The sequence below is a fragment of the Microcaecilia unicolor genome, chromosome 9 (genome assembly GCF_901765095.1).
Source record: "Microcaecilia unicolor chromosome 9, aMicUni1.1, whole genome shotgun sequence".
NCBI lineage: Eukaryota > Metazoa > Chordata > Amphibia > Gymnophiona > Siphonopidae > Microcaecilia > Microcaecilia unicolor.
In genome coordinates this window covers 57,467,897-57,482,956 of record NC_044039.1, presented here as the reverse complement: position 1 = coordinate 57,482,956, position 15,060 = coordinate 57,467,897, and positions in this window count along the sequence as shown.

Genomic DNA, 15,060 nt, shown 5'->3' with positions numbered 1-15,060 from the left:
TTACAATATTGTGTTACATCGTGCATTTTTATATTGTTTATGAATCAATTTTTTATATATGTTTATAACTCAAATATTTAATTTCATAATTTCATATATTTTATTATTTCAGATGTCACACAATATATGTCTCATGTTTGCTTTTTATGTAGATTCACCAGGACCCCTGAGACAGGCCTTCGGGCCAAAACACAGCCGGATCGGTTTTTAAGTATCTTCATTAAAGATTTATTTGTTATCCTCCTTGGATTTACCTCACTATCCTTGTGAGGTTTTTTTCCCCTCCTTTTTGGTTGTGTTGTTTCACCTGTTTCATAAAATCCGATGAAGTCTTCATGAGCCTCTAAACCATCACCAACCCAGTGAATGCAAACTGAAACTTGTTCATGCACAGTTACATCAGCTGTTTCATCAATCATGATAAGAAAAAAAAAAATCACAATTTTGAATGTTCACAAGCACTTTTCTCAACAAAACCTGATACATGATCATAAACATTTTATTGGTCACATCATGTGACAACCATTTCTAGTTAGTTCGTTGTAGCCATTGGTTTATTTCAGGAACATCTTCACCCCTTAATTTTAGCAAATTCAAAAAATTAGACCCGTCATCTGTATGACCACGTATAGCCTGGCCTTGCTGAGCAAGATATCTCAGTGATGTGAAGGCTCTTGTCAGCACCAGGCGTGCAATCAGCATGTCATTTTTCTTGGCTTTACTCATAATGGCAAATATATTTTGTGTACTTACTAATTTGCTTGTTGCTTCCCGGTGGCACTCAGGTTTTTCATGCTTACGGAATCTTTCCAATGCATGATGCCATGCGTCAAATCCATCATCAATGAATGAAGCCTTAGCTTTTGTAGCAAACTGTATTAAACCTTTACCTTTTGCATCTTGACAAGTCTTGCAAAATGCCTTTTCTTTTATCTTGCAGTAAGTGAGCCAGCTGAAATTGGACATCCACTTTTCTTGAAATGAGCGACCTTTCTTGGATTTTGCACCACTAGTGCTCACCACTACGTGCTGGGTCTCTCATCTTCATCCAACTCTTCAGTAGTTTGTTTTCTGTTATTTTGATTAACTCCAGATGGTGGGGGTATATGCTGTTCCATTTCTTTTCCTACTGCGATCTGAATTGCAAATTTATCCATTCTAGCTATCTTTTCTACAATCAAGATCAAGTTGTGCATTATGGATGTGCTGCTGCAGACAGTGGGTATTTCTGTAGCTGGAAGAAAAATATGAAATGCAATGACATCTCTCCAGCTGCTTAACAATCAATGTGGTAGGTTGCTACCCCATTAATTTTGAAAGCTTTTTCTATGGTACCACCCCCCAATACATATAATGTGATTATATACGATATATATAAAACTAGGAAAAAAGGCCCGTTTCTGAAACTAATGAAACGGGCGCTAGCAAGGTGTTTCCTCAGAGTGTGTATGTCTGAAAGAATGTGTGTGAGAGTGACTGTATGAGAGAGAGAGAGAGAGAGAGAGAGTGAATATGCGAGTGTGTGTGTGAGAGAGAGAAAGTGAGACTAAGTGTGTGTGTGAGAGAGAGAGTGTGTGTGAGAATGAGAGTGTGTGCCGGCAGGTCCCCCCTCCCCTCCCCTCCCCTCACTCCCTCCCAGTTCCAGGGTCGTCCATCCGTCCGAGTTCCAGGGTCGTCGTCACCCCCCCTCCCCCCCCCCCTCTTCCAGGGTCGTCCCTACCTCCCAGTTCCAGGTTTGGTCCCTACCTCCCAGTTCCATGTTTGGTCCCTTGCTCCCTACCTCCCAGTTCCAGGTTTGGTCCCTCCCTCCCTTCCAGTTCCAGGTCCCCCACTCCCTCCCTCCCTCCCTCTGAGTTTCATGATGCCCCCTCCCTCCCTCCTTCCCTCTGTGTTTCATGATGCCCCCTCCCTCTCTCCCTCCCTGTTTCAAGGTTCCCCCTCCCTCGCAGTTCCAGGGTCCTCTCTCCCTCCCAGTTCCAGAGTCCTCCCTGACTTCTCTCCCTTACTCCTACATTGCCCTCCCATCCAGCATCTCTCCCCACCAACCCCATGTCCACCATCAGTCGCTTTCTGTTCCCATCCATGTCCCTCCCCCTGAGGTCTCCAGTCGCCCCTGCCCCCGATATCGCTGATCACTGTTCCCCCCCCCCATCTTACCGCCATTTCAAAGTGCTGCACGCAGCAAGCCAGCCCAGCAATTCGCTTCCTTTTGTGTCTTCTTCCCTCCTTGTGCCCCGCCCTCGTGTGACGTAACTTCCGCAAGGGCGGGACACAGGGAGGGAAGAAGACCCGAAGAGAAGCGATCATGTGGTGGAGTGCTGCGTGCAGAAGTTTGACAGGTATTTGAGAGGCGGTGTTCCTTCAATGCTGGGGGCCTGTGCCATTGGTAGACCGGGTGGGGGGCGGCTGAAGCAGCAAACTCGTGGGCGGAGTGGTGAGCTGGGTGGGTGAGCGAACGATCGAGTGAGCGATCTGTGTGTGGGGGGGTAGCGGCATTGTGGAAGGCTGGGTGTGAGTCTGTTTCCCTGGCTGGGGGCTGTTTTTGTTAGTGGCAGCGGGAGTGCCCGGGTGGAGCGGCCAACTGGTGGGCGGAGTGGTGACCTGGCTGGATGAGCAAGCGACCTGGGGGGGGGGGTTGCAGCATTGTGGATGGCTGGGTGTGAGTCTGTTTCCCTGGCTGGGGGCTGTTTTTATGAGTGGCAGCGGGAGTGCCTGGGTCGCTGTTTGCTTGGGGTGGTGGTGCAGGGTGGTATTGGTGGCTACCTGGGGTGGGTGTAGGGGTGAGGTGTGTGGCAACCTTGGGGGGGGCTTTGCGAAGTGCAGATACTGCGCCTCCTACCTTCCAAAACACACCTCCAATGCGATTGGGTGAGTGATTGTTCCGCCCCTGACGCCATAACGTTTGACGTGTGGGCGGGGCAGACACTCATGGAGCAAAAAAGTGGTCTCAGCCACCTCACTTTAGAATGTTGGGAAAGTGAGGCTTCATTAGAACGTTGGAGGTGCGTTTTATATAGAGAGATATAATGATGTTACTGAAAAACTGGAGTTATTTCAGTTTTGTGAAATAGATACTTATCAACATTTTAGAAGCTGTTTAGCGTTTTCACGAACTTTAGCTTGCACACCATTCCTTATTCCTGAGACATTACTACAGCTACACCATAAAAGTACTGTCACCTTGCTAAGACATCTTTAACAGTATACACCAAACCTGGGCAAAGACACACTCAGAACATTGCCATACCATAATAGAAGTAACTGCCTGAGATCAATTATAAAGGCAAAAGAACTGAACTAGAAACCTCAAGAAGTTAACTAAAATAGAAAACATCAGAGAAGTGCATTTCCAATTCAAAAAACTGACATATTCCAATTAATTAATTCAGATTAAACACAGTTTATATCTAATTGTTCAACCACCCTTAGAATTTGCCTTTGGGTTTAAAAAGCAAAATCATGTGCATGTAAGGGCTGCAAAAATGGATTAAAACAAAGTTTAAAGTAAATGCCCTTGGCACATTTAGACTGCCTCTGGACCGATGGCGTAGCTACGTGGGGCCACGAGAGCCTGGGTCCCCATAGATTTGGCCCTGGACCCCCCTGCCGACGACCCTCTCGACCCTCCCCTCCCACCAATGATCTTCCCCCGCCGCCAACGTTGCCGTGAGCTACCTTTGCTGGCAGGGGACCCCAATCCCCGCCAGCCGAGGTCCTCTTCTTCCCGCGGAGGCTTCGTTCTGTTTCTGATGTCCTGCATGATGTCAGACTCACAGAAACAGAACGAAGCCACAGGACTGGAACTACAGCAGTAGGCAAGCAGGGAATAAGCAGGACAGAGAAGCTGGTCTTCACCTGCGCTTGACCACCGTTCCCTAGGGGTTGAGCCCTGTGAAGCTCCTTGGCCACTGGGTGATCCAGAAATGCAGCCCTCTGCTGGCCGGGGTCTCACTTGCCAGTCTCTTCGGAGTCCCCTTGGCTCCCAAGCCAAGCTGTGTATTGCGATTGTCCAGGCAAACTGCTCAGCCATGGCCAGTTCCACCCAAAGCGGTTCCAACACAACTTGTGGTAAATCCCTAGTAACTCCAGCAAAAACAGCACAGAAGCAAACAGTTCAGAACAAGGGGGTTTCCTTTATCTTCTCTCCCCCCCCTTTTCAGGGTAACTCCAGCAAGTACAGCACAGAAACAAACAGGTCAAGACAAAAGGGGTTTTCTTTATCTTCCCCTCCTCAGGGTATTCTTCAACTAAGCCCTCTTGAAGCCCCCTGGCACTTGGCTTCAGGACAGTCTGTAAAGACATGTGCTCTTCCTGCTCTCTACACGGCCTCACTGACCCCAGGCTCCTAAGCAGGCCTCCGGCTGGTCTTCTCCCAGTCACTTGCAAGCTCCCACCTCTATATCTGGGGCTCCTGCCCTACTCAGGGTGACTGCTGACACATGCCTTCCTTCGGCTGGAAATCCTCTCCGGTCCAGTCCAGTGTGTCCCGGTCACCCCTCTGATCCACGGGCCGTGACCCCTCACACACTCCTGGAACTGCAACTAGGATTCTCCAACCTTCCCATATATGCAAATGAGACAATCAAAATGCAAATTCACTTTACTAGGACTTGGAGTCAATCTTGTGGAGCACCACTTCCTTCCAAGTATCCTTCATTCGCAAATACACTGACTGAACCCCTTTTCTTGGAGAGACCGGGGTTTCAGTGTAAAACAGCCACCACCCCTGGATAGGACTTCTTCACTCGCATTGACCTTACAGTCCTATCCTCCACCCCACGGCTGTTAGTCCATTTCAAACAATTCACTAGTCCATCAATTACATAGTCCTTAAGTCTGGTAAGTACCTTCCCAGCTTTCAGAGTTTCCTTCTCGCCCTTTCTCTGGCATCATCCCGGTACTCATTTGTAATCCTCAGGCTCTGGGCGTTGCAGGTCTGATATTGCTGCTCCCTCAAATATCTTCTTTGAGAAGCAGCAATTCCTGACTCCCCTACCTTATCTTGACTTAGAGGGTGCTTTTTATAGGGTGACCAATAATCCACCCCACCTCTCTAGGCCTCTCCCCCCCCTGCTTCCAGAAAAGTCCACACCTAGAACTCTCTCCAACTTTCCAGCTTCTACTCAGAGAGTTCCCCCTGGTGGCCTCTCCAGGGAAGGACAGGTCCTATACCACGAGCACCCCCTAGCCGTCCCTTCAGGTCACTACACTGGTATACCCCCTTTGGCTCCCTCTAGTGACCAGAATGGGCATATCCCAGGTTTTCAGGTGGAGAGCACCCCCTAGCGGCCTCCTCAGGGTAGGGCAACCACTGTGTTTATCACAGCCCCCAGGTGCAGGCGGCCAGCTGGACTGAGCCTGCAGACAGACTGGACCAACAGGATTATCACACCAGATACAGGACTCTAAACAAGCTTGACTAAAACAGGGTTCTGGACTTCTGGATTCAGGAGACTCAGACAGGGTATCGGATACAGAAAGAAGCTTGACTGAAACAGGGTTCAGGATTAGGGTACTCAGACAGGAGGGAAAGGAAGCCAAAAGCAGACAGGGCTGGAATCAAGACAGAGGTGCCTACAGGCACCCAGACCAGAACAAGACTGCAGTGCTAAGCACAAAGGATTCAGGGTTCTCAGGCAGGAGGGAAAGGAAGCCAAATGCAGACAGGGTTGGAATTAAAACAGAGGTGCCCACAGGCACGCAGACAAGACAAGGCTGAAGTTCAAGTAGCTGACCAACACAGACAGAGAGCAGAGCAATGGCTGAAGCTCCAGTAGCTGACCAACACAGACAGAGAGCAGAGCAATTGCTGAAACTCCAGTAGCTGACAAACACAGAGAGCAGAGCAATGACTGAAGATCCAGTAGCTGACAAACACAGACAGAGAACAGAGCAATGGCTGAAGCTCCAGTAACTAACAAACACAAGCAAAGAACAGAACTCTAGACAAGAGCAAACAGAAGTGCCACAGGCACACCAACTAGAAGCAAGGCAGAAATGCAAATTGCATTCAAACTAACCTCAACCTTTGGAGATGCAAAAGCCCTGAATGCAAGTACACCACTTCCTTATAAAGACTCTCACTGATGATGTCACCTACTGCAGTACAGGAGCAGGGAACACAATGACACCAAAGAGAGGCTTGGAACATACAGGAAGTGAACACACAGGAAAGACAGACAGGAGCCATCTTGGAAGCTGAACAGGCAGGAGCCATCTTGGAAGCTGAACATCGGGAAATAAGGTGAGTAAAAGAGGAGTCACGACCACAGTCGTGACAGGCGGGGGGGCTAAAATGTGCCCCCTCACCTCGGGCTCTGGACCCCCTCCCGCCAAAGTCTGGCTTCACCCCTGCTCTGGACAGAAATTCTACATGAAGGAAGACCCTACCTCATTATTCAATATCTCTCTGTGAAACAGCAGTAATAAAAAAGGCAAGTGCATTTTTATAATAACTATTGCATTCCATAAAACAAAAAGGAGCAAGTTCCCACATGCCATCTTTTTCTTTTGATGTAGACAAACTTGCTTACAATCATGATATTAATTGCAAAAATATCAGATAAACTCTTATCTAGATACTTCTAATAATTACTTTTATGGTTTGTTACTTCCCCAGAAAGCAACAAATTAGCTGTTGGCAGATAATGACCTTTTGGCCCACCCACTCTGACCAAATGCCCCTGCTTACTCAGACTCCATCCTTTCTCTCTCCTATCTTTAAAACAGCTGAGAACTATGGCACTGAGGAGACTGGAGTGGCTTTAAGGAGATCCTGGGTAGGGATTTTGTAATGTCGAACAAGAGCCTCATCGATTAAGTTCTCTCCTGCTCCAGAGTCAATGAAGGCCTAAGTGGTTGTCAGTTCATGGTCCAACTCTAGGGAAGCTGGAACTAAAAATGGAGTGCAGGTAATCTGGACAGAAGAACCTAGCACTGGTACCCCAGCCAGGACTAGGCCCAAAAGTTTCCTGACTTGTTTTGCTATCTGAGGGCATAATGTCCTTTCTCTCCACAGTAAAGGCACAAATTCTGGGTCCGGTGTCTCTGCTTCTCATGTTCCTTGAGAGATGAATGTTCCACCTGTATTGGTTCCCCAGAGTCTAGAGGTGATAATTCCATTGTTGTCAAGCGCATGGCTCACTGGAAACTATGTGGAGGAGTGGCCTAGTGGTTAGGGTGGTGGAATTTGGTCCTGGGGAACTGAGGAACTGAGTTCAATTCCTGGCACAGGCAGCTCCTTGTGACTTTGGGCAAGTCACTTAACCCTCCATTGCCTGCCACATAGAGCCTGCCATGAATGGGAAAGCGCAGGGTACAAATGTAACAAAAATAAATAAAAATAATGAATCAGATGAACTGTACAATGGGAAGATTGTCATTTCCTGGCTTGCTCTTGGAACCAGATGTCTCCCTAATTACAAAGGGAGATGAGGTCATCCAATGTGGTAGGAAGAGCCCATCCTGCCAGTTCATCTTTAATTTTGGGTGCCAACCCTTGCCAGAAGACCGCCACAAGGCTCTCATTGTTCCAATTTAGCTTCAATGCTAAAGCGTGGAACTGGATGGCATAATTTCCAGGGGTTTGTGACCTTTGCTTGTGTAGAGAAGGCTTTCCCAGGTTCCTCAAAGACCCTTCTGGAATTGTTCAAGGAAGCTGTTTGGGTTATTAAGCACTGGGTAGTTCCATTCCCAGAGTAGAGAGGCCCATGCAAGGGCTTGACCTGGAAGCAAGGATATGGTATATACCACTTGGGCCCTGTCAGAAATGAAGTCCTTCACTTGGAGTTCGAAAATTATCTGACATTGGTTGATGAAATCTCTACAGTTTTTGGAGCTCCCATCATATCGAGGAGGGGCCACAAGTCTGATAACAGGTGCTACAGATGTGGCCACTGGAATTGTACTGATGGCCGCTGCTGAAGAGGCTGAGGCCTATGGCAGTGCTGATATCTGGAGGTGGTCCATATGGGTGGTCAAGTCCCAAATGGAACCAGACAGTTGCCAGAGCTGGAGAGCCAGTTGCTGGAGCAGCTGTAAGGTGGGTGACTTGCCCAAGATGATCTTTTCAATTTGTCACAATTCAGAAGGTGAGCCCTTAGGCTGCAGTTGAGTTTACGCTACCCACCTAGCCCAAAGGCAAGTCCTAATTGGCAGCAAGTGAGCCACACCCCAACAGAGATGTTACCAGAGTATGGCTCTAAGAAGAGCCCTTGGGGGGCTGACCTGACAGAGTGGAGGCCAGGGGATCGTCCTTGAGGCATGACCTGATGAATTCAGGACCAGGAAGAAGCAGGAATCAGAAGACCTGGAGGCTGGGAGCAACAAGATGCAACTGACACAGGCAGGACAAGACAGAGACCACAGACTGGGTCAGGGCAGGTACAAGGCCAGAACAAGACGGAGGACGCTACCTGGAACAGGTGGGAACAGAACAAAAGGAAGAAGGCAGAGACAGGGTAGGCTAGGAACAGACAACAGGAACAAGGCTGGAAACAATAGGAACGAGCCTGGAGACAACAGAAGCATGGCGGGAAGGCCACCAGAACAAGGCAGAAGAAACAAATGGGGCAAGGCAGGAACTAGGCAAAAGGCTAAAGGCAAAGCTGAAACCAAGCAGAAAATCAAGCTGGAGATAAGACTGGAATTCCCTCTGGCAGGCTAAGCAAAGACAGTGCAAGAATGTCCAGAGCTGCTATATATATACCCCAGCAAGTGATGTCGTCGATGGGCACCCTGGAGAATTTCCCACTACTGGCCCTTTAAATCTTCAGGCTTCAGTGCATGCGTGCACCTAAAGGGAAGAACTCACACAAGCAGCAAGGTGTCACGGAGCACCGAAGGGAATAGTTTGGCTGACCTTCTGCACCAAGGGAAGAGTCTGGAGACCCAGGGAGACCTGTGGAATATGACCCCGGTGCCTCCCAGCAGGGGGAGTTGAATCAGGGCATGAGGCACAGCCTCCGCCTTGATAGGAACTCTCTCTGGCCGATACTCAAAAGTGAATTTACTGGCTAGGAATGTCCGCCAACCACTTAACTTGCATGTTCATGGGTATCTGGCCATTTTCAGTAACACTTAACTGGTTAGCAGAAGCGTAGCCAGGTTGAGGGCATGGGGGAGTGGAGAGCAAACTGTTGCTGGCGCCAGCGCATATTTTAAATGCGACAGATAGCGTAAAAAATATGTGCTGCTGCTGTCAGAAGTCAGTTTGGGGGAGTGGCCGCTCCCCTGGTGATCTACCTAGCTACGCCTCTGCTGGTTAGCGCCGCTGAAAATGACCAGTTAGTGCCAAACTTCAAGCCGGCTATGTCTGGAGCATTCCAGGAATGGAGTCCAGTTGCATCCCGATATTCAAACATAATCGTCCAGGTTTAGTGGATAAATAAGACTGAATAAAAACTCATGGCCAGTTAAGTCTGAATATTAACTTAACCAGTCATGCACTAGCCAGCTTTATAAAAACCAGAAATCCAATACCTAAGCCCAGACAGCCTGGCATTAAATTTCCAGTTTTAGCGATGACGGTGGATAAAAAAACACTGTCCGCTACTGGCTGAATATCGGGGGGAATATCTTAGATGAGGTGGCCCCTTTAATAAAGAAGGTAAGAATAGATAAGAAATCCTGCAAACAGTATAATAGAGAACTTATTTTGCTTAAACAAAAGTGTAGAAATTTAGAAAGAAAGTGGAGAAAAAGTAGAACAGAAGAGGTTAGAACTATTTGGAACAAACTGTTAAGAACATATCAGGTCCAAATTACTTGTAGAAGAAAATAAATATTATACAAAAATAGTAGGGATAGAAGTAAAAGATCCTAAGAAGTAATTTGGACTAGTCATTTGACCAAGGTCGATGACTTAAGTACTCCATTGGGATCAAGTACACCAAATGCAGAAGTCTTAGCTATATATTTTAGATCAAAAGTAGAATTCCTTTGGGATCAGCCACATCTTAGTTTAGATTTTAAAACACCTGAGATAAGCATAACAGAAATAATAGAGTATGGCAAGACTTTCCACTGATCCCAGATGTCAAAGGTAAATCCCTGATAAGAAAATATGCTAAATCTACCTGCATCCTGGATACCTATTTAATGAAAGATGTGACACAATTCTTTCTTATTACATTAAAATGTTGGTTAAATGGTGAACTTCAAGTAGAAAACTTTTCTTTAGTATCAAATTATAGACCTATAGCTTCTATCCCTTTCTTTGCTAAACTTATGGAGAGTTGGGTTCCAATCAATTAGAATCTTAATTAGATAAATTAAATATTTTACATCCATCCCAGTCAGGATTTCGAATAGAATTTAATATAGAAACAGTCCTTGGTTCTCTTGTATCCCACTGAAAATCTTTAATGAGTATGGGACAGGAAACATTAATGCAGTTTGATCTCTCTAGCGCCTTTGATCTTGTACATCATGTATATTCCTTCCTATTCTAGGCCTGTTACTATGGCTTACGCCTGACATTGCTCTGTTTGGTTCTCACATGTTAGCCTACTAACTCAGCATCTTTTGTAACAAGCAGTGCTTTCTTAGGAGCTGAGAACAGACACTTCACAGATGCACATTTGACTGCAGCTGAGTATGCCTTTCATATAATATGGATATAACCTTGAGAGCTGCTAAGAGACTGAGGATATAGTGAGCCTAATGTTTCAGTCTTGGGGTGAGAGGACACAAGGTTATTGTTTTAGTTTCACGCCCTACTGGTAGCTAATTAGCCAATGGCCACTGAGTGTTCACGTGAACACACATCAGGAGAGATTGGTATAATACAGGAAAATCCATATATGGCACAGGCTAGTTTCTGATTTCTAGTTTGGGAGAAATCACATGATTTGGGAGAAATGAAACTTACATAGGCTATATATGTGATATCTGGGACATTGTTAGCTGAGCAGTCTTTGTTATATAGTGATTGCGTCTGGCGTTGCTGTCTGACAACCTGCTCCAGAGAGAGAACAATTATTTTGTATTTTGGCTCTGTGAGATACCAATAAAGATAATTACTGGTTGCGCCTAACTTGAGTCTAAGTTTTCTCTCTTATTTTTCAGCCTATGAGGCTGAAGTGTTTCCCTTCCCTGTGGGGGCTAAGGGACTGGGAAAACACATTTTGGTGCCCGAACAGGGATGTGATTACCCTTAATAGCCCTCTAAATTAATCAAAGAAGTCTGAGTTACTCCTATAGCTGAACTGTGGAGATTGTTGGTAATTCAGAAAAAGTGATTTCTCCGGAGCTGATAGTGTGGAAAGCCTCTGCAGGGTTGAAGTTCACTACAAAAGGCACAGTGAGAGTGCATAAGTGTAGTGACCAGTGTGGACGCGTCGAAGGCAAAAGTGCTGTACGTATGGAATTTTCATGCCGGCTGTTGTAAGTATTTTTTTTTATGTCGACTTTGATGGGGGAAGTTAATTTTTAGTTCTCAACTACTTTCATTGAGAGTAGGAAATAGATAGGGTATTTTAAAATTGTGTGCACCAGTAATTCTTTATTGCAGAAAGCTTTTGTGACAGATTTCTGGACGTGGGAGCATAATAAAAAGTCAGTATCTGTAAGTTTGCATATGTACTGTTCTTTAGATTGCTAAAGTCTAAGGAGGGATTTTTTTCCTCTGCCCTGTTTCTCTTGTATTCTTGTTCAGAGCCTTGGCTATTTGTGAAAGGGTTAACAGCTTGTCACAGCATGTATTACTGTTTGCTTTGAAATGAAGTGAGAAAGAGTGCTGGAATTGTTGTGCAGAGAGGGAGACTGTCCGGTTTTCTTGTGATGTCACTTTGTAGGGAAAAGAGGGATTTTTTTTATTGCAAACAGTCTGTGTTACTTGCTCACCGAGAACTGTTTTGTACTTTGATTAAAGACAGCTGTATTTTCTTTTCCTCGCTTCCTGGCAGTGGTGGAGTTAAAGCTGCTCTCTTTCTTATTTTTTTCTCTCCTTTCTGTTGCTATCCTTCATCACTATGTGTGGGCATGAGTGCAGACTGGCCAGTTTCTATTTTTATCAGGGAAAATTCAGTTGCCTGTATATTTATAGATATTTAGAGATATCTGAACCTTATTGTACAGCGATCTTTCCTCTGACATAAACTGTTTTTCCTGCCTTTTGCTCCTTAATTTCAGCTGTTCCTATTATGACTGCTTTAATTGCATTTTATATTTAAATCCAACTGCTTTGTGTTTCAAGGACCCTGATTCACAAAGCAGAGGAATATTTAAAATGCAATACAATTTTTAATTTCCAAATTATAGACTACTAGTAAATAAGGCCCGTTTCAGAGACAAATGAAACAGGCACTAGCAAGGTTTTCCTGTGAGTGTGTTTGCTTGAGAGAGTGTGTATGAGAGTGACTGTGTGAGTGAGAGAGAGAGTGAATGTGCGAGTGTGTGTGTGTGATGCAGAAAGTGTGTGCGAGTGTGTATGTGAGACACAGTGACTGTGAGAGAGAGTGTGTTGCACACAGATACACTGTGTGTGAGAGAGAGTTTGTGAGAGTATGTGTGCAATACACAGACTGTCTGTGTGTCCAAGAGAGTGTATTTGAGCGAGTGTGTGAGACCGAGAGTGAAACAAGAGGGTTAATAATATACACAGCAGACATTCTCACAGTTCAAGGTTTGAAAGAGCTCCGTTGCTCAAGAAGTCTAAATGTCTGAGCGTTTAAAGTTTGCATAAGTTTTGCAACATATTTCTGTCAGAAATTATTTCATATCCGCAATGTTGCAGTTTGCAAAAATATTTAAGTTAGCAAAACATTTACTGTAAAAAGAAAAGTTGGATAGCACATGTGCCAAAATGCAAACTGGTGCCAAAGAGAGGGGAGTAGATGTAAAAGAGCACTTCAGTGTATCACGTAAAAAAGGTTGCAAGAAGAGTTAATCCTTGTACTTCAGAAGGGCTTCATTAGATTTTGCTGCGAAATGATTTTTCCCTCCTAGCTCTGCTCTTTTCCTGCCATGTTGGGCTCTCCTGTGCTTTGCAGTGCTACAGTCATCCCTGCTCTGCTGAGAAAGAGTTAATGGAAATTGTGGCGTTGTTTACTACCTGTCACACGCTTAGCTGCAGATCCGAGATGACCAGCAGCAGACCCTCGTGTTCCCCCGTGGGCTGCTTTGTTGGGACGGCTGCTGATCGGTGTGGGAGGGTAGGAGGCGCCTTGATCCAGGGTTATTGTCTGTCATCTGAGCTCAGTGGCCAAGGAAAGGGGGTGGAGAAGAGTAGCAACACATTGCAACTCAAGGAAAACTCTCCACGAAGGGCCCCAAGCAGCACCGAAACGTGCTGAGCAATTTCAAATACCTGTGCACCTTCCAAGGTTTTTCCTGTATTTTTTCTTATGTTTTTCTGGTTATTTCTGTTGCATGCATGTTCAATGCATGCTTTCTCCTGACTGCATCCCTGAGAGCTAAAGTTATACCTCCTTGTACTCCCACAGCCCAGAAACAAAGAGCCAGTGTCAGAGCAAAGCATATAAAAGCATACAAAAGCAGACAGAGCTGTGTGCTTAGAGAGTGAGAGGATTGGTAACCTGAAACATGGCTCCGACAGGCAGCTGGCATTGGTTGTTGTCTGTGCTGCCGCTCCTCCTCTCCCCTCTGACGTCGCTGCACTCCTCCGGGGTCTTCCTCCAGGGGCAGTGACGTGCAGGGGAGAGGAGGAGCGGCTGCAGAGATGACAGCCATTGCCAGGTGGGTGTCTACGGAGTCGTGTTTCAAGTTTTTTTTTTTTTTTTGCTTTTTTGTTTTTGTACCGGCCCACTGCTGCTACTCAAGAGGAGAAGCAGCAGCGGCTGGACAGCGTTAGTATTGTCGGCTGCGGGTGGCGAGAGGGTTGATGTGTCTGAGGGGGGGTTAGGGCCTTGGGTGATGCGCCAGGGGGAGGGGCGTGGTGTTGCGCCGGGGGTGTTGTACCACCCTTTGTGCCATCTACTTTTCTGACCATGGCCACACCCTTACAAACTGTTCTTATCCTTATTGGGGCACAGGAAGGTAATCCCACATCTCTGCACACTTCCCAAAACCCGGCACATCCTTCTGTGGATGCAGCCGCCCCTACAGCTTCGCCTCCTTCTGCGTCAGAGTTCTCCAACGCACCTTTAACCTGTGGCGTTGTCGTGGGTTATACATCTTTGCCACCACACCTCCTAAACCTCCTGAACCTCACAAATCCACTCCCCACTCCTCCTTCACATCCCATCACTCTTGACAGATCTTCAGAGGTTTCCCAGCCCATTATTTTTGACAAACCCACTTATATACTGTCATCTGTTCCCTTCAGTCAGCAACCCATTGTTCCAGGGGCTGCTACTCCTGTAATCCTTCAACCTGCGCCCCTGCAAGGTATCCTTACTACTGCTATCCCTTCTATCTCTGCACCAGGCTTCCTGCTCCAGACTCACCCTTCAGTGACAAAATCTGTAACCATTAATCAGCCCTCTAAATCAGTGAACCCCCTGTCACTCCCTATCCCTTCAGACAATGATAATTCAAGTCAGTCACAAATTGACACTATGACTACGCTTGACAAAATAGACCAGGCTCCCAATGTCTTGCAGCAACCAGAAGTTGCTAGCCCAGATCAGCACGCACATATTAAGTGTAGGCATTGCTCTCGCATAGGCCATTTTGCTGCCACCTGCCGCAAAAATTCACAGTCCTTTCATAAACATGCACTGCCTAATCATCCCCCTGTCCAGCAATCGTTCCCCTTGTGGAACCCGAACCAACACCATTCTCAGTAACTAGGCGTAGACCATCCCTAAGCAGATTATTTGCACCCTATAATCATTTTCCTCTAATGGCTTGGGTATTGTTCTGTCCTATTGTGAGGAATGATGCTTAAGCTATTGGATTAAAGATTAGGAATTATCCTGAGTATGTTTAGTAGTATTCTAGTTTTAGTAGTCCTACTGTCTCTTCTGACTTAATTCTAAATAGTGGTTTCTTCCTACACTGTCTTGAATTACTGTATTATCCATATATGTTTTTTACCACACCTTGTGCTGACATGCCCTGCTTTAATGCCATTACTTTATCTGATATTTACGTAGG